The following is a 12,937-nucleotide window of genomic DNA, read 5'->3' as shown; positions in this document are numbered from 1 at the left end:
ACTACTGCCTCTCCCATAAGTGGTGGTTGGAGTTTGTTTGCAGACTTATGTAAATTGACACCTAATTTCCTAGTTGATCAATGTTTTTCTTATACCTGAATGAAGAAAGCTTTTTTTTTCTGGCAAAGCATGAGTTCACTAGAAACTCGTATATTGTTTTACAGAAACTTGCAAATCATTTTATGAAAGACATTTTCAGAATCTTTACTTGCTTTTACATATTGGGATGAAAAAACTTTAGTAGTTGAAGGGTAAGAAACATATTAAATACATGGTGAGAGCCTAGTTATGGGACTTCAGTCTGTCTGAAGAGGTATGTGTGAAGTTCACTAAACGTCACCTCTGATTTAGTATTACTGGAAGGCCCATGAAGTGATATCGTTAACCAGCATACAGGAGATTCAGAAGCAGATCACATTTTGAGGAATACTGTCCTGGAATACTATAGACACAATCACTTTGCTTGCTTTCTAATTTTTCCAGTTTTAAGAATGTGTTATTTTGTAATCAGAACCAAACATCTAGTTTTAATAAAAAGAAAATGACTCCAGCTGCTGCCTTTGGCTGTCATAAATACTTTCCCAAATTCCCAACATATCCCATGATTTCTCACTGAGTTTTAGTCCCTAAAAGACATGCAAATGGTAGATGCATCAGTACAGTGAACTAAAGATTACAATGAAACATTAAATTCTAATTCATTAGGATTTAAAAAACAATGCTGTAAAAATACTTCATCAAGAACTAGGAGCAGAAGAGGGGTATGGGATTGGGAGACTGGGATTGGTGTGTATATGCTATTGATACTTGGTATAAAATAGATAACTATGAGAACCTACTGTACAGCACAGAGCACTCTACTCAATGCTCTGTGGTGACCTAAATGGGAAGGAAATTTTAAAAAAAGGAGATATATCTATCTATCTGTCTATCTATCTGTATCTGGAGGAGGGCATGGCAACCCACTCCAGTATTCTTTCTTGGAGAATCCCATGGACAAAGGAGCATGGTGGGCTACAGTCCATGGGGTCACAAAGAGTCAGACACGACTGAGTGCGCATGCATCTATCATTGATTCCCTTGCTGTACAGTAGAAACTACCTTAACCTTGTAAAGTAACTATACTCCAATACAGTTTTGTTTTGTTTTGTTTTTTTTAATGGGAAAAGAAGGAAGGCTGCTATGGAGCAGAACTAGAAAGGACAAGAATGTCTGCTATGTCAGCACAGACAACAGTCATGCCAGTGAGAGTAGGCAAAGCTTGGTCTTCACGCCTTCGCAACCCCAACATTCTTCACTCAGTCATAAGGGTTCCAGAGCTTTAGGATCTCTGCTTCCCAGGGTAAGAAAAAGTGGACTAGCCTGTTGAGGTACTTTTGGAAAATACCTCATCATCCAGATACTTGCTATCTTCCCAGGATAAGAAATACTGTCCTGAAGGGAACTGGACCAGTTTCAGGGACTCCATGGAGAGAGACTCATGAGGCCAACACAGGTTCCCAGACTGAGCTGAGCAAGAGGATGCCATATTTGACGAGTACCTTGAACTGCAGACAAAATACTTTATTAAGGTTTTACATATAAAATTTTGCTTAATGTCATCCAAACTTTGCAACTACCCTACATTTTATAGCTAAGGTTTAGAGTTGTTTTGTTGTTCAGTCACTCAGTCGTGTCCGACTCTTTGTGACTCCCATGGACTGCAGCACTCCAGGCCTCCCTGTCCTGCACCATCTCCCGGAAATTGCTCAAATTCATGTCCACTGAGTGGGTGATGCCATCCAACCATCTCATACATACTCTGTCTCCATCTTCTAGGCTAAGCAGTTCCCCCAAGTTCACTCAGCTGGTAAGTGGTAAATCCCAGTTTCAAATGAAAGTTTGTCTCTTAGAGAACGAGCTTGTGGTTGCCAAGGGGGAAGGGATAGTTAGGGAGTTTGAGATGGACATGTACACACTCCTATTTTTAAAATGGTTACCACCAAGGTCCTACTGTACAACACAGGGAACTCTGCTCAATGCTATGTGTCAGCCTGGAGGGGAGTTTGGGGGAGAATGGATACGTGTATATGTATGGTTGAGTCCCTTTTCTGCCCACCTGAAACTATCACAACATTGTTAATTGGCTATACTCTGATATAAAATAAAAAGCTAAAAAAAAAAAATGAAAGTCTGTCTGACTTTTAAGCCTAGAATACCTTCCATTCAAGAGGGTCACAGGAGGAACCCTGATCTCAAAAGGCAGAAAAGATAATCTGGAGCACTGAAGGAGGCCAATGGAAAACTGGAGAAATGAAGGAATGAGGATGTGTGCCATGAGGCCAGCTTCAGCTTTGGTTTACTTTAGTACACATGAAGCATATTTTAAAGGAAGACTCGCATCCATTACAACTAAGATAGAAAATACACCCAGGAAAGGAAGAAGTGTTTATGCATTTACTTTCTAAGTAGAACTATGTAATCAACAACATCAGCAGCTTAAATAAGAAAAGATGATGATAAAAGGGAGCATTTTCTTTTGTTCCCTTTTTTTTTGTTTGTTTCTTCTTTTCCTTTTTAACATCTTTTTATTTTATATTGGGGTATAGCCAATGCAGTATTCTCACCTTCTAAATTTTATAGATGATAAATTTGAAACACAGGATAACTTATCAAAGTTTTCTGGTGGAAAAGTGGTGAAATAGGTTTGAAATTTCAAACCCAAGCCATGCAAGTCTAGAGGCTGTAGTCTCAATCACTATATTCCACTGAACTCAATTAGATAACAATGTTATATATGGACATGCTAACTTTTTGTTTTTACAGAAACATAGCAAGAAAATCCCATGGACGGAGGAGCCTGGTAGGCTGCAGTCCATGGGGTCGCAAAGAGTCGGACAGGACTGAGTGACTTCACTTTCACTTTTCACTTTCATGCACTGGAGAAGGAAATGGCAACCCACTCCAGTGTTCTTGCCTAGAAAATCCCATGGATGGAGGAGCCTGGTAGGCTGCAGTCCATGGGGTCGCAAAGAGACAGACAGGACTGAGCGACTTCACTTTCACTTTTCACTTTCATGCACTGGAGAAGGAAATGGCAACCCACTCCAGTGTTCTTGCCTGGAGAATCCCAGGGAAGGGGGAGCCTGGTGGGCTGCCGTCTGTGGGGTCGCACAGAGTCGGACACGACTGAAGCAACTTAGCAGCAGCAGCAAGAATCATTACATACTTAGGAAAAAGAAACATTAGAAATTCTGTAATTGTCCTGACATATGGTGCAAACATGGTCTAAAGAATAGACATGACCCCATAGATTGTGTAACAATCACAAGCGGGAAAACCAGTAGCCATACAGGGAGAATTAAGACTATACTTTGATTAATTAACCAAAGTTAAATTGCTAATGAAGAGGAGATGGATGTCACGTGTCCATCATGGAAGGAATACCTTGAGAAAGGCATAACATCTCTTTTGTAAGAATACATAATCTTTGGACTTGCCTGGTAGTCCAGTGATTAAGGATCCACTTGCCAATGCAGGGGACATGGATTCAATCCCTGGTCCAGGAAGATCCTACATGATGCAGAGCAACTAAGCCCAGGCATGAGGTTGGGCTCTCGAGGTTGGGCTCAGTAGTTGTGGCACATGGGCATGATGTAGGCTACCCACATTACAATGGTCCAAAAAATAATAGACTGATAAAAGATGTAGCAAATTAAAACACTTGGTGAATCTGTATAAAGTGTATATCAAAGTTTTCTGTACTGTTCTTGAAACTTTTTGGTAAATCCGAAATTATTTCAACATAAAAATTGTATTTTTTTGCTGCACTGTGTCTTTTTGCTGTGCTCAGGCTTTCTCTAGTTAGGGCCAGTGGGGCTTCTCTCTAGTTGTGGTGTGCAGGCTTCTCATTGCAGTGGCTTCTCCTTTTGCAGAGTATGGGCTCCACAGTCCTGCAGCGCACAGGCTTAGCTGCTCCTTGGCATGTGGGATTGCCTGGACCAGGGATCAAACCTGTGTCCCTTACACTGGAAGGCAGATTCTCAACCACTGGACCACAGGGAAGTCCCCAATATAAAAATTTACTTGAAAAAATGTTTCAAAGAGACATTGAGCTTATTACTTGATATTTTGTAATTGATTTATATAGAACGTATTTCAAGAAAGACAATTCGGTTCAATATCTTATGCAAAGTAGGACACAGATTGTGTTACTTTACAGGTTTGTGCTGCTGTGATTGTCATCATGATTCAGTCCCAGGAATCACAATGTTGTCATTAATTGTGATCACTTGTTATTAGCTAAAGAGCCTCTTGATGAGGATGAAGGAGGAGAGTGAAAGAGCCAAGTTAAAACTCAATATTAAGAAAAAAACTAAGATCATGGCATCTGGCCCCATCACTTCATGGCAAATAGAAGGGGAGAAGGGGGAAGCAGTGACAGATTCCCTCTCCTTGGGCTCCAAAATCACTGTAGATGGTGACTGCAGCCACGAAATCAGAAGACGATTGCTTCTTGGCAGGAAAGCTAAGACAAACCTAGACAGTGTGGTATAAAGCAGAGACATTACTCTGCCAACAAAGGTCCATATAGTCAAGGGTACGGTTTACCCAGTGGTCATGTACGATTGTGAAAACTGGACTGTAAAGAAGGCAGAGCACCAACGAATTGATGCCTTAGAACTGTGGTGTGGAGAAGACTCCTGAGACTTTCTTGGATGGCAAGGAGATCAAACCAGTCAGTCTTAAGGGAAATAGACCCTGAATACTCACTGGAAGAAATGATGCTGAAGCTGAAGCTCCAGTATTTTGGCTACCTGATGTGAATAGCCAACTCATTGGAAAAGTCAGTGATGCTGGGAAAGATTGAAGGCAGAAGGAGAAGAGGGCAACAGAGGATGAGATGACTAACTGGCATCACTGATGCAGTTGACATGAACTTGGGCAAACTTCAGGAGATGGTGAGGGACAGGGAGGTCTGGCATTTTCCATGGGGTTGCGAAGAGTCGGATATGACTGGGCAACTGAACAAAATCTTTATCACAATTTGTGGAAGCAAGCATTTGCTACTATTGTACTTGTTACTCTAATACTTAAAAATACTTAAATATTCCCAGTTTTGATGGAGTTCTTTTTTAAAAAATAGCTATTTAGATCATGGGATAATTTACCAAGAGCTGCCCAGAATCCTTTTTTATCCTGAGGTCACATAAGACTCTTTACAGTTTGAGACAGCCACCTAATTTTTTGTGATGGTAAATATTATGGATAATATAATTAAAATCTTCCCCCACAAATAGGGAGAAAAATTTCATATCAAGTCATTAAGGTGCATTTTTTAAATTGTCCAAAATTTGTTTATAACAATTCTAGTCACCTAAAACCCATCTATTGAACGGTGAGTCTATCCAAGTACTGCATAATTCAACTCAGTACTCAAAATGCATAAGGCAAAACTCAATTCTATTGTAAATTCATAGACCCTGAATCAGCTAGTTACTTCTTCCAGGACTTTGAAATTTGAATACAGCATTACCATGGCTTGTGGCTAATGCTGACAGAGGAGAGAAAGAGAGTAGAAACTAGAAAAATAAGATTACTTTCTTACTATAAAGGATGGGTGATATTAATGATACATAATTGTAACTCTATTGCCTGAGTGCTGGCAGCAGAATATTCTTTTTTGGGGTGGGGGGGCTGGAAACTCACAAAACAAACCCTAGTCAAGGTGTTTAGAGTGTTATTTGAGGAAGGCATGAATGGATGTGCTAATTATAACAAAGAGACACAAAAAATAAACCACTGTGTATATACAATGAATGAAGGAAGGCTTTATTTACAAAAACAGATGGAGCCTTGCAGAGAAGAGTTCAAGAGCAGTGAAGTGGCACCTTAGTTACGAAAGACTTTTGTTCTCTGTGAAGGACAGAGCAGTTCACCTGGGCCTGGATGAAGTATGTCCTCGAGACTGGCTTCCTCCTTGGCTGGCTTTCTTTACCTCACTAAGCTACCACCTGCATTTGACGGCTCAAAGGGAGAGAATGCATTGAGAAGTGAACTGGACATTCAGTTGCATTTGTCAGTTACTTTTCTCATTTAAATGAAGACTTTGTCACTCTATTTAACACAGCCATCTCTTGTTGGTTTAGCTAGTGATTTTAGACTCCTTGGTCCCATGGTGCCATGCTGACCCTTCAAAGGCAGAGAAGAGTTTCTGGAAAGCAGTGACTACTCAGTAACCAGTGCGGCTAGATTAAAGGATCTGCGTCTCCATGTGTTGTTCAGTCCCTCACTTGTGTCTGACTCTCTGCGCGCCCACGGACTGCAGTACACCAGGCTTTCCTGTCCTTCACTATCTCCCAGAGTTTCCTCAAACCCATGTCTATTGAGTCGGTGATGCCATCCAACCATCTCATCCTCTATCGTCTCCTTCTCCTCCTGCCCTCAATCTTTCCCAGCATCAGGGGCTTTTCCAATAAGTCAGCTCTTCACATCAGGTGGCCAAAGTATTGGTGCTTCAGCTTCGGCATCAGTCCTTCCAATAAATATTCAGGGTGAATTTCCTTTAGGATTGACTGGTTTGATCTCCTTGCAGTCCAAGGGACTCTCAGGAGTCTTCTCCAGAATCACATACTCTCCCTAAAGGACAGTTCTCTCTTGTAACCCTCAAGCTGACATCATTGGGAAATGTATCATTCTGCTAATTAACCACAATTAATTTTATGGCCCTAGTTCCACATCCTGTTGATTTTAGTATTATTCCCAAACACAAACTTGCATCAACTAAAGCATTACATCAACAATATGTTGAGTGGTGTCTCCTAACACCTCTCTCCTCTGCCTGCTGACAGCTGCATAGACAGGTAGGTAGCATAGAAAGATAGCAAGCTATTACCTAAGGTGTCAGGGGTGAGGGGTGGAGAAGGAAGGACAGGTACCATTTACGTTAAACACTCATTTTCCAGGCTGCATGTCAAAGGAACTCAGACACGTTCAGAAGACATCAGGCTGCATCGAATGAGAAAGGCAAATAGACTGAAGGGAGTCTGAATTTGCCCTTTCTCCACCCATTGAAGGAGGAAGATGAATCACAACCCCCTTGAAACCTTTACCCAAGTAGTGCTCTGCCAACAATCACTTACCCAGTTTCACTGTCTTCACAGTTCTACAGTTTTCTCTTTAAGCCATAATAACCTTCAGAGCAGTGGGGCTATCCCATGACCAAATGACACAAATATAATCCAGCTAATATCTATTGAATGCCTACCATATTCCAAACTCCACGGTTCACGTAATCATTTCATGTAACCCACAGAAGTCTACAAAGTTGTTGCTGCTGTGGAAAATTCTGAAAGACATGGGAATACCAGACCACCTGATCTGCCTCTTGAGAAACCTATATGCAGGTCAGGAAGCAACAGTTAGAACTGGGCATGGAACAACAGACTGGTTCCAAATAGGAAAAGGAGTTCGTCAAGGCTGTATATTGTCACCCTGTTTATTTAACTTCTATGCAGAGTACATCATGAGAAATGCTGGACTGGAAGAAACACAAGCTGGAATCAAGATTGCCGGGAGAAATCTCAGTAACCTCAGATATGCAGATGACACCACCCTTATGGCAGAAAGTGAAGAGGAACTCAAAAGCCTCTTGATGAAAGTGAAAGTGGAGAGTGAAAAAGTTGGCTTAAAGCTCAACATTCAGAAAACGAAGATCATAGCATCCTGTCCCACCATTTCATGGGAAATAGATGGGGAAACAGTGGAAACAGTGTCAGACTTTATTTTTCTGGGCTCCAAAATCACTGCAGATGGTGACTACAGCCATGAAATTAAAAGACACTTACTCCTTGGAAGGAAAGTTATGACCAATCTAGATAGCATATTCAAAAGCAGAGACATTACTTTGCCAACAAAGGTCTGTCTAGTCAAGGCTATGGTTTTTCCTGTGGTCATGTATGGATGTGAGAGTTGGACTGTGAAGAAGGCTGAGCGCCGAAGAATTGATGCTTCTGAACTGTGGTGTTGGAGAAGACTCTTGAGAGTCCCTTGGACTGCAAGGAGATCCAACCAGTCCATTCTGAAGGAGATAAGCCCTGGGATTTCTTTGGAAGGAATGATGCTAAAGCTGAAACTCCAGTACTTTGTCCACCTGATGCGAAGAGTTGACTCATTGGAAAAGACTCTGATGCTGGGAGGGATTGGGGGCAGGAGGAGAAGGGGACGACAGAGGATGAGATGGCTGGATGGCATCCCTGACTCGATGGATGTGAGTCTGGGTGAACTCCGGGAGTTGGTGATGGACAGGGAGGCCTGGCGTGCTGCGATTCATGGGGTCGCAAAGAGTTGGACACGACTGAGCGACTGATCTGATCTGATGTTATATATATATATATATTCATTTTTATACACTTAAATATATATGTGTGTATATATTTAAATTTAGATGTGGAAATTGAGGTTTATGAAGATTAAGCCACACAGGTCAAAGTTCACACTGCCAGTAGGTAGAACAGGATTGAAATCTGCATTTGTTCATGTTCTTCCCCACTGGTTACTGTTATCATTATTATTTTACTGAATATTCAAGTGGGACAAACGTAATGTTGCAAGAATTGCTCTCTTTAATTTTTGCTTTCATATTGATTTTTACCTTCTTAGTGCTTTGATACTTAATGTCATATTCGTCTAAACACTTAAGACAGACATAGTCATTCTGCATTCTTTCAAATATTCATAATGGTGAATGCCACTTACATCTTTAAGATTTCAGTCTACTTCAGGGGAAAGCACTTCACTGACAAAAGACAGTATCCCTGAAGAGCAAATAAAATGCCCACGGAAGAACTGTGGAGGAGAACAAAGATTACATTTTGTACCATACAAGGAATCTCAAACAAGTTGGTGTTCAATAAATACTAAAGGATATACCAATTGAACTTAAATTACCATTCAACATTTCAGGCTAATTTTACACCTTAATGAAATGGATACCCTTTTCATAATGGTCGAAAGAAATGATTAAAACTGCTCCTCCTATTCTGTGTTTATAAGATATTGGAGCCTTTGCTCTTGCCACCCCCACCCCCACAGTATATTTAAACTTTTATGCTCATTTTTTAAAAGAAAAGAAAATCAGATAAACAGTGATTTCCCCAAGGCAATACAAAGATTGCAGGGGAATTAATAGCTCCTGGTTTTGTCAACTTGGGCTTTAGGTCTATGTCCCAATTTTTTGTTTCAAAGAGAAATGTATTTTGCTTATTCTTCACATCATAGGTGAAGATATAAAGATATTCAAGCCCCTGGTTTAGCACAACATAAGGAGGTATTTTGCTTTAAAAGTAGTCAAACTAGATGATTTCTGAGATTTTTTACAAATCTGATATTACTCCAGGAGGAGAGCATTTAATACTAAAACCAAATAAATATGTAATGTAGATTAATATCTTTTCAATAATCTCAGATATGCAGATGACACCACCCTTATGGCAGAAAGTGAAGAAGAACTAAAGAGCCTCTTGATGAAAGTGAAAGAGGAGAGTGAAAAAGTTGGCTTAAAGCTCAACATTCAGAAAACGAAGATCATGGCATCTGGTCCCATCACTTCATGGCAAATAGATGGGGAAACAGTGACAACAGTGGCTGACTGTTTTTCTGGGCTCCAGAATCACTGCAGATGGTGATTGCAGCCATGAAATTAAAAGATGCTTACTCCTTGTAAGGAAAGTTATGACCAACCTAGACAGCATATTCAAAAGGAGAGACATTACTTTGTCAACAAAGGTCCGTCTAGTCAAGGCTATGGTTTTTCCAGGTCACGTATGGATGTGAGAGTTAGACTATAAAGAAATCTGAGCACCGAAGAATTGGTGCTTTTGAACCACAGTATTGGAGAAAACTCTTTGAGAGTCCCTTGGACTGCAAGGAGACCCAACCAGTCCATCCTAAAGGAAATCAGTCCTGAATTTTCATTGGAAGGACTGATGTTGAAGCTGAAACTCCAATGCTTTGCCCACCTTATGTGAAGAACTGACTCATTTGAAAAGACCCTGATGCTGGGAAAGATTGAAGGCGGGAAGAGAAGGGGATGACAGAGGATGAGATGGTTGGATGGCATCACTGACTCAATGGACGTGAGTTTGAGTAGGCTCCGGTAGTTGGTGATGGACAGGGAGGACTGGCATGCTTCAGTCCACGGGGTTGCAAAGAGTCAGACACGACTGAGCTACTGAACTGGACTGAACTGAATATCTTTTCAAAGTGTTACCTATCTGTTATGAAATATGTGAACACTGAACATATAGAGTTGTGGTAAACACAAAAATATGGCATCTGCTGTCATGCTTTTTTTTTTTCAAGTTTTCTTTTTTTTTGATATGGACCATTTTTAAAATCTTTGTTGAATTTGTTGCAATATTGCTCCTGTTTTATTTATTTATTTTTTGGTCACAAGGTATATGGGATCTTGACTCCCCACCCAGGGATCAAACCCATACCCTCTGCATTGGAAGGTGAAATTTTAACCACTGGACCGCCAGGGAAGTCCCTATCTGCTGTCTTACTTTAAATGAGTTCCCCAGTGATTATGTCAGAGCCAATTTATCTCCCAATTTGAAAGGTAAAACTTCTTTTCCCTCACCCTAGATGTTGCTTCTAGATAGGAACTGCCAAGATCTTGAGTTCTCCAGACTCCACAAGTTCTCCACATGCCTGACCACAGGCTCAAGGAGAGGCATGGAAACCAATTTGAGTAATGATAGTACTTACATCGTCTTTCCTGGTGGCTCAGTTGGTAAAGAGACTGCCTGCAATGAGGGGCCTGATGGGCTACAGTCCATTGGGTTGCAAAGAACTGGACACAACTGAGCAACTAACACACACGTGAGAATGGAGTTAACAGGCAGAGAAAAGTGAAGATAGGCTAGAGCTAGTCATGAGCCCTGGCTCTTAGAGTCCTCCAGGCCCCCTCACATACTTGGTCCTCCAAAAGCTTGGTTATAGAAGCAAATAAATTTCCCTATTTGTTTAAGATGGATCAAATTGGGTTTCTGTCACTAATATCCATTAGCCTTGACTAATGTTTCTAGAGAAGGGGTTCGGGAGGATTCCATTTTCAATTTTATACATTAATTGTATTACTCAGAATTTTTTTTGGCTGCAGATGATAGAAACTCTACTTGAGCTAACATAAGTGAAGAGAATTTACTGGATCATGTTTTCAAATGTATCAATGGTATAAGTGAAGCTGGCCTAAGGAATACCTGGAGTCAAGATTCTAAATGCCATCAAGAATCTCTCCTGTTTTTTCTTTCTGGATCTCAGCTGTCTTCCTCCTTAATTACAGGCTTGCCTTTTTCACCTATGGGGACATGGCCATTGTTGTAAGATTCTAGGCCTACCTGTTTACAGTATCAGAGAACAAAGTTCTTCCTTCCCCACTTGGGTCAGCAAAAATCTCAAGAAAGGATTCTGATTGGCCTGGTTTGAGTCACATGCCCATTCCTGCACCAATTACAAGAATATAGGTACTGAAAGTGAAAGTGTTAGGCACTCAGTAGTGTCGGACTCTTTGTGACCCTATGGACTGTAGCCCACTAGGCTCCTCTGTCCATGAAATTCTCCAGGCAAGAATACTAGAGTCGGTTGCCATTTCCTTCTCCAGGTGATCTTCCAGACCCAGTGATGGAACCTGGGTCTCCCACATTGCAAGCAGATTCTTTACCATCTGAGCCACCAGGGAAGCCTCTGTTCCCATAGACAGATTCTTTTCCATTGGGAATGAAATTGGGCCCTGGCAGTTCAAGAATCATCTGTGAATGGAAAGAGATGAAGTCTTTCTCCTCTTAACAGTAGCCAGTTACAAAAAACCCTCAGCAAGCACGTTGATTTGTTTGATTTGAGTCACAGTCTAATCTCTGAACTAATCACTTTGGCCAGGGACTCTAGGGCAGCACGGTTAAGCAATTCCTGCAGCCCAAGAGATAGAATTGAAAAGAAAATGGCAGCTTCCATTTGGAACAACTGACAAGAGCAAGAAGACAGTGGTTTATCAGGGAGTGTGGCTTGTTTCCAGAAGAGGAGAAAGGTGGGGAGTAGATAACTGTTTATATGCCTTCTGTTAACAGTTTGACGTGTACCTTCCTTTTCTCTCATGAGCAAATGTAGAAAAATAGGAAAATTCCAACGTCTCTACTCATGCTGGATGCATACCAGCACTCAAAACAAAGCATGTCCAGAATCTACATTTCCTTGTGAGAAGGTGACATATCATTCTATATCTGCTATTAATGTGTGTGTGTTAGTCATGTCCAACTTTTTGCAACCCCACTGACTATAGCTCACCAGGTCCCTCTGTCCAAGAGATTCTCCATCCAAGAATACTGGAATGGGTTGCCATTTCCACCTCCAGGGATCGAACTTGTATCTCTCTCATTGGCAGGCAGGCAGATTCTTTACCACTGAGCCACCTAGGAACCCTATGTTTGGATAAACTGTCCCTGTTTCTAATAGGAGGCATTCTGTTTTCTTTCAGGATCAGGAGAAAACCGGAATTCTCTCTAAAGAATTTGGAGCTACAGGCATAACCCTGAGGACTGGGGTTGAATTCCTTGCCTAACTTTTAGCAGAGGACATCGTTCTTAAACAATGTTACAAAGATATCCTTGAGATAAAATTCTGAGATGACTCTGTCACTTCTGCCACATCCCTTAACATATGTTCCTAGCATAATTTTAGGCGAATGGCATATTCTCAATGAATAGATCATTAATTGTCTTGGAATCTAAAATAGGTATGTATTTTCACCAGGCCTTTGCTGTTGGCTGGAGAGATTACATATTTGTGTGTATATATGTGTAATATTACATATATGTATTACATATGTATGTAATATGATTTACATTATATATAAGATACAAGGGATTCCCAGGTGGCTTAGGGGTAAAGAATCCACATG

At 40.9% G+C, this 12,937-nt stretch overlaps 1 long non-coding RNA gene across 1 annotated transcript in view; it reads left to right on the top strand.

The window, feature by feature from the left end:
- Positions 1-12,674, top strand: part of LOC133248001 (uncharacterized) — a 72,396-nt gene extending 59,722 nt beyond the window's left edge. The window contains exon 2 of the long non-coding RNA XR_009736588.1: positions 12,515-12,674. This is a non-coding gene — a long non-coding RNA (uncharacterized LOC133248001). The remainder of the gene's footprint in view (positions 1-12,514) is intronic.
- Positions 12,675-12,937: the final 263 nt, after the last annotated feature.

The sequence above is a fragment of the Bos javanicus genome, chromosome 5 (assembly GCF_032452875.1).
Source record: "Bos javanicus breed banteng chromosome 5, ARS-OSU_banteng_1.0, whole genome shotgun sequence".
Taxonomy (NCBI): Eukaryota; Metazoa; Chordata; class Mammalia; order Artiodactyla; family Bovidae; genus Bos; species Bos javanicus.
Note: the sequence above shows the minus strand (reverse complement) of the source record. Positions and strands in the feature narration are given on the sequence as shown.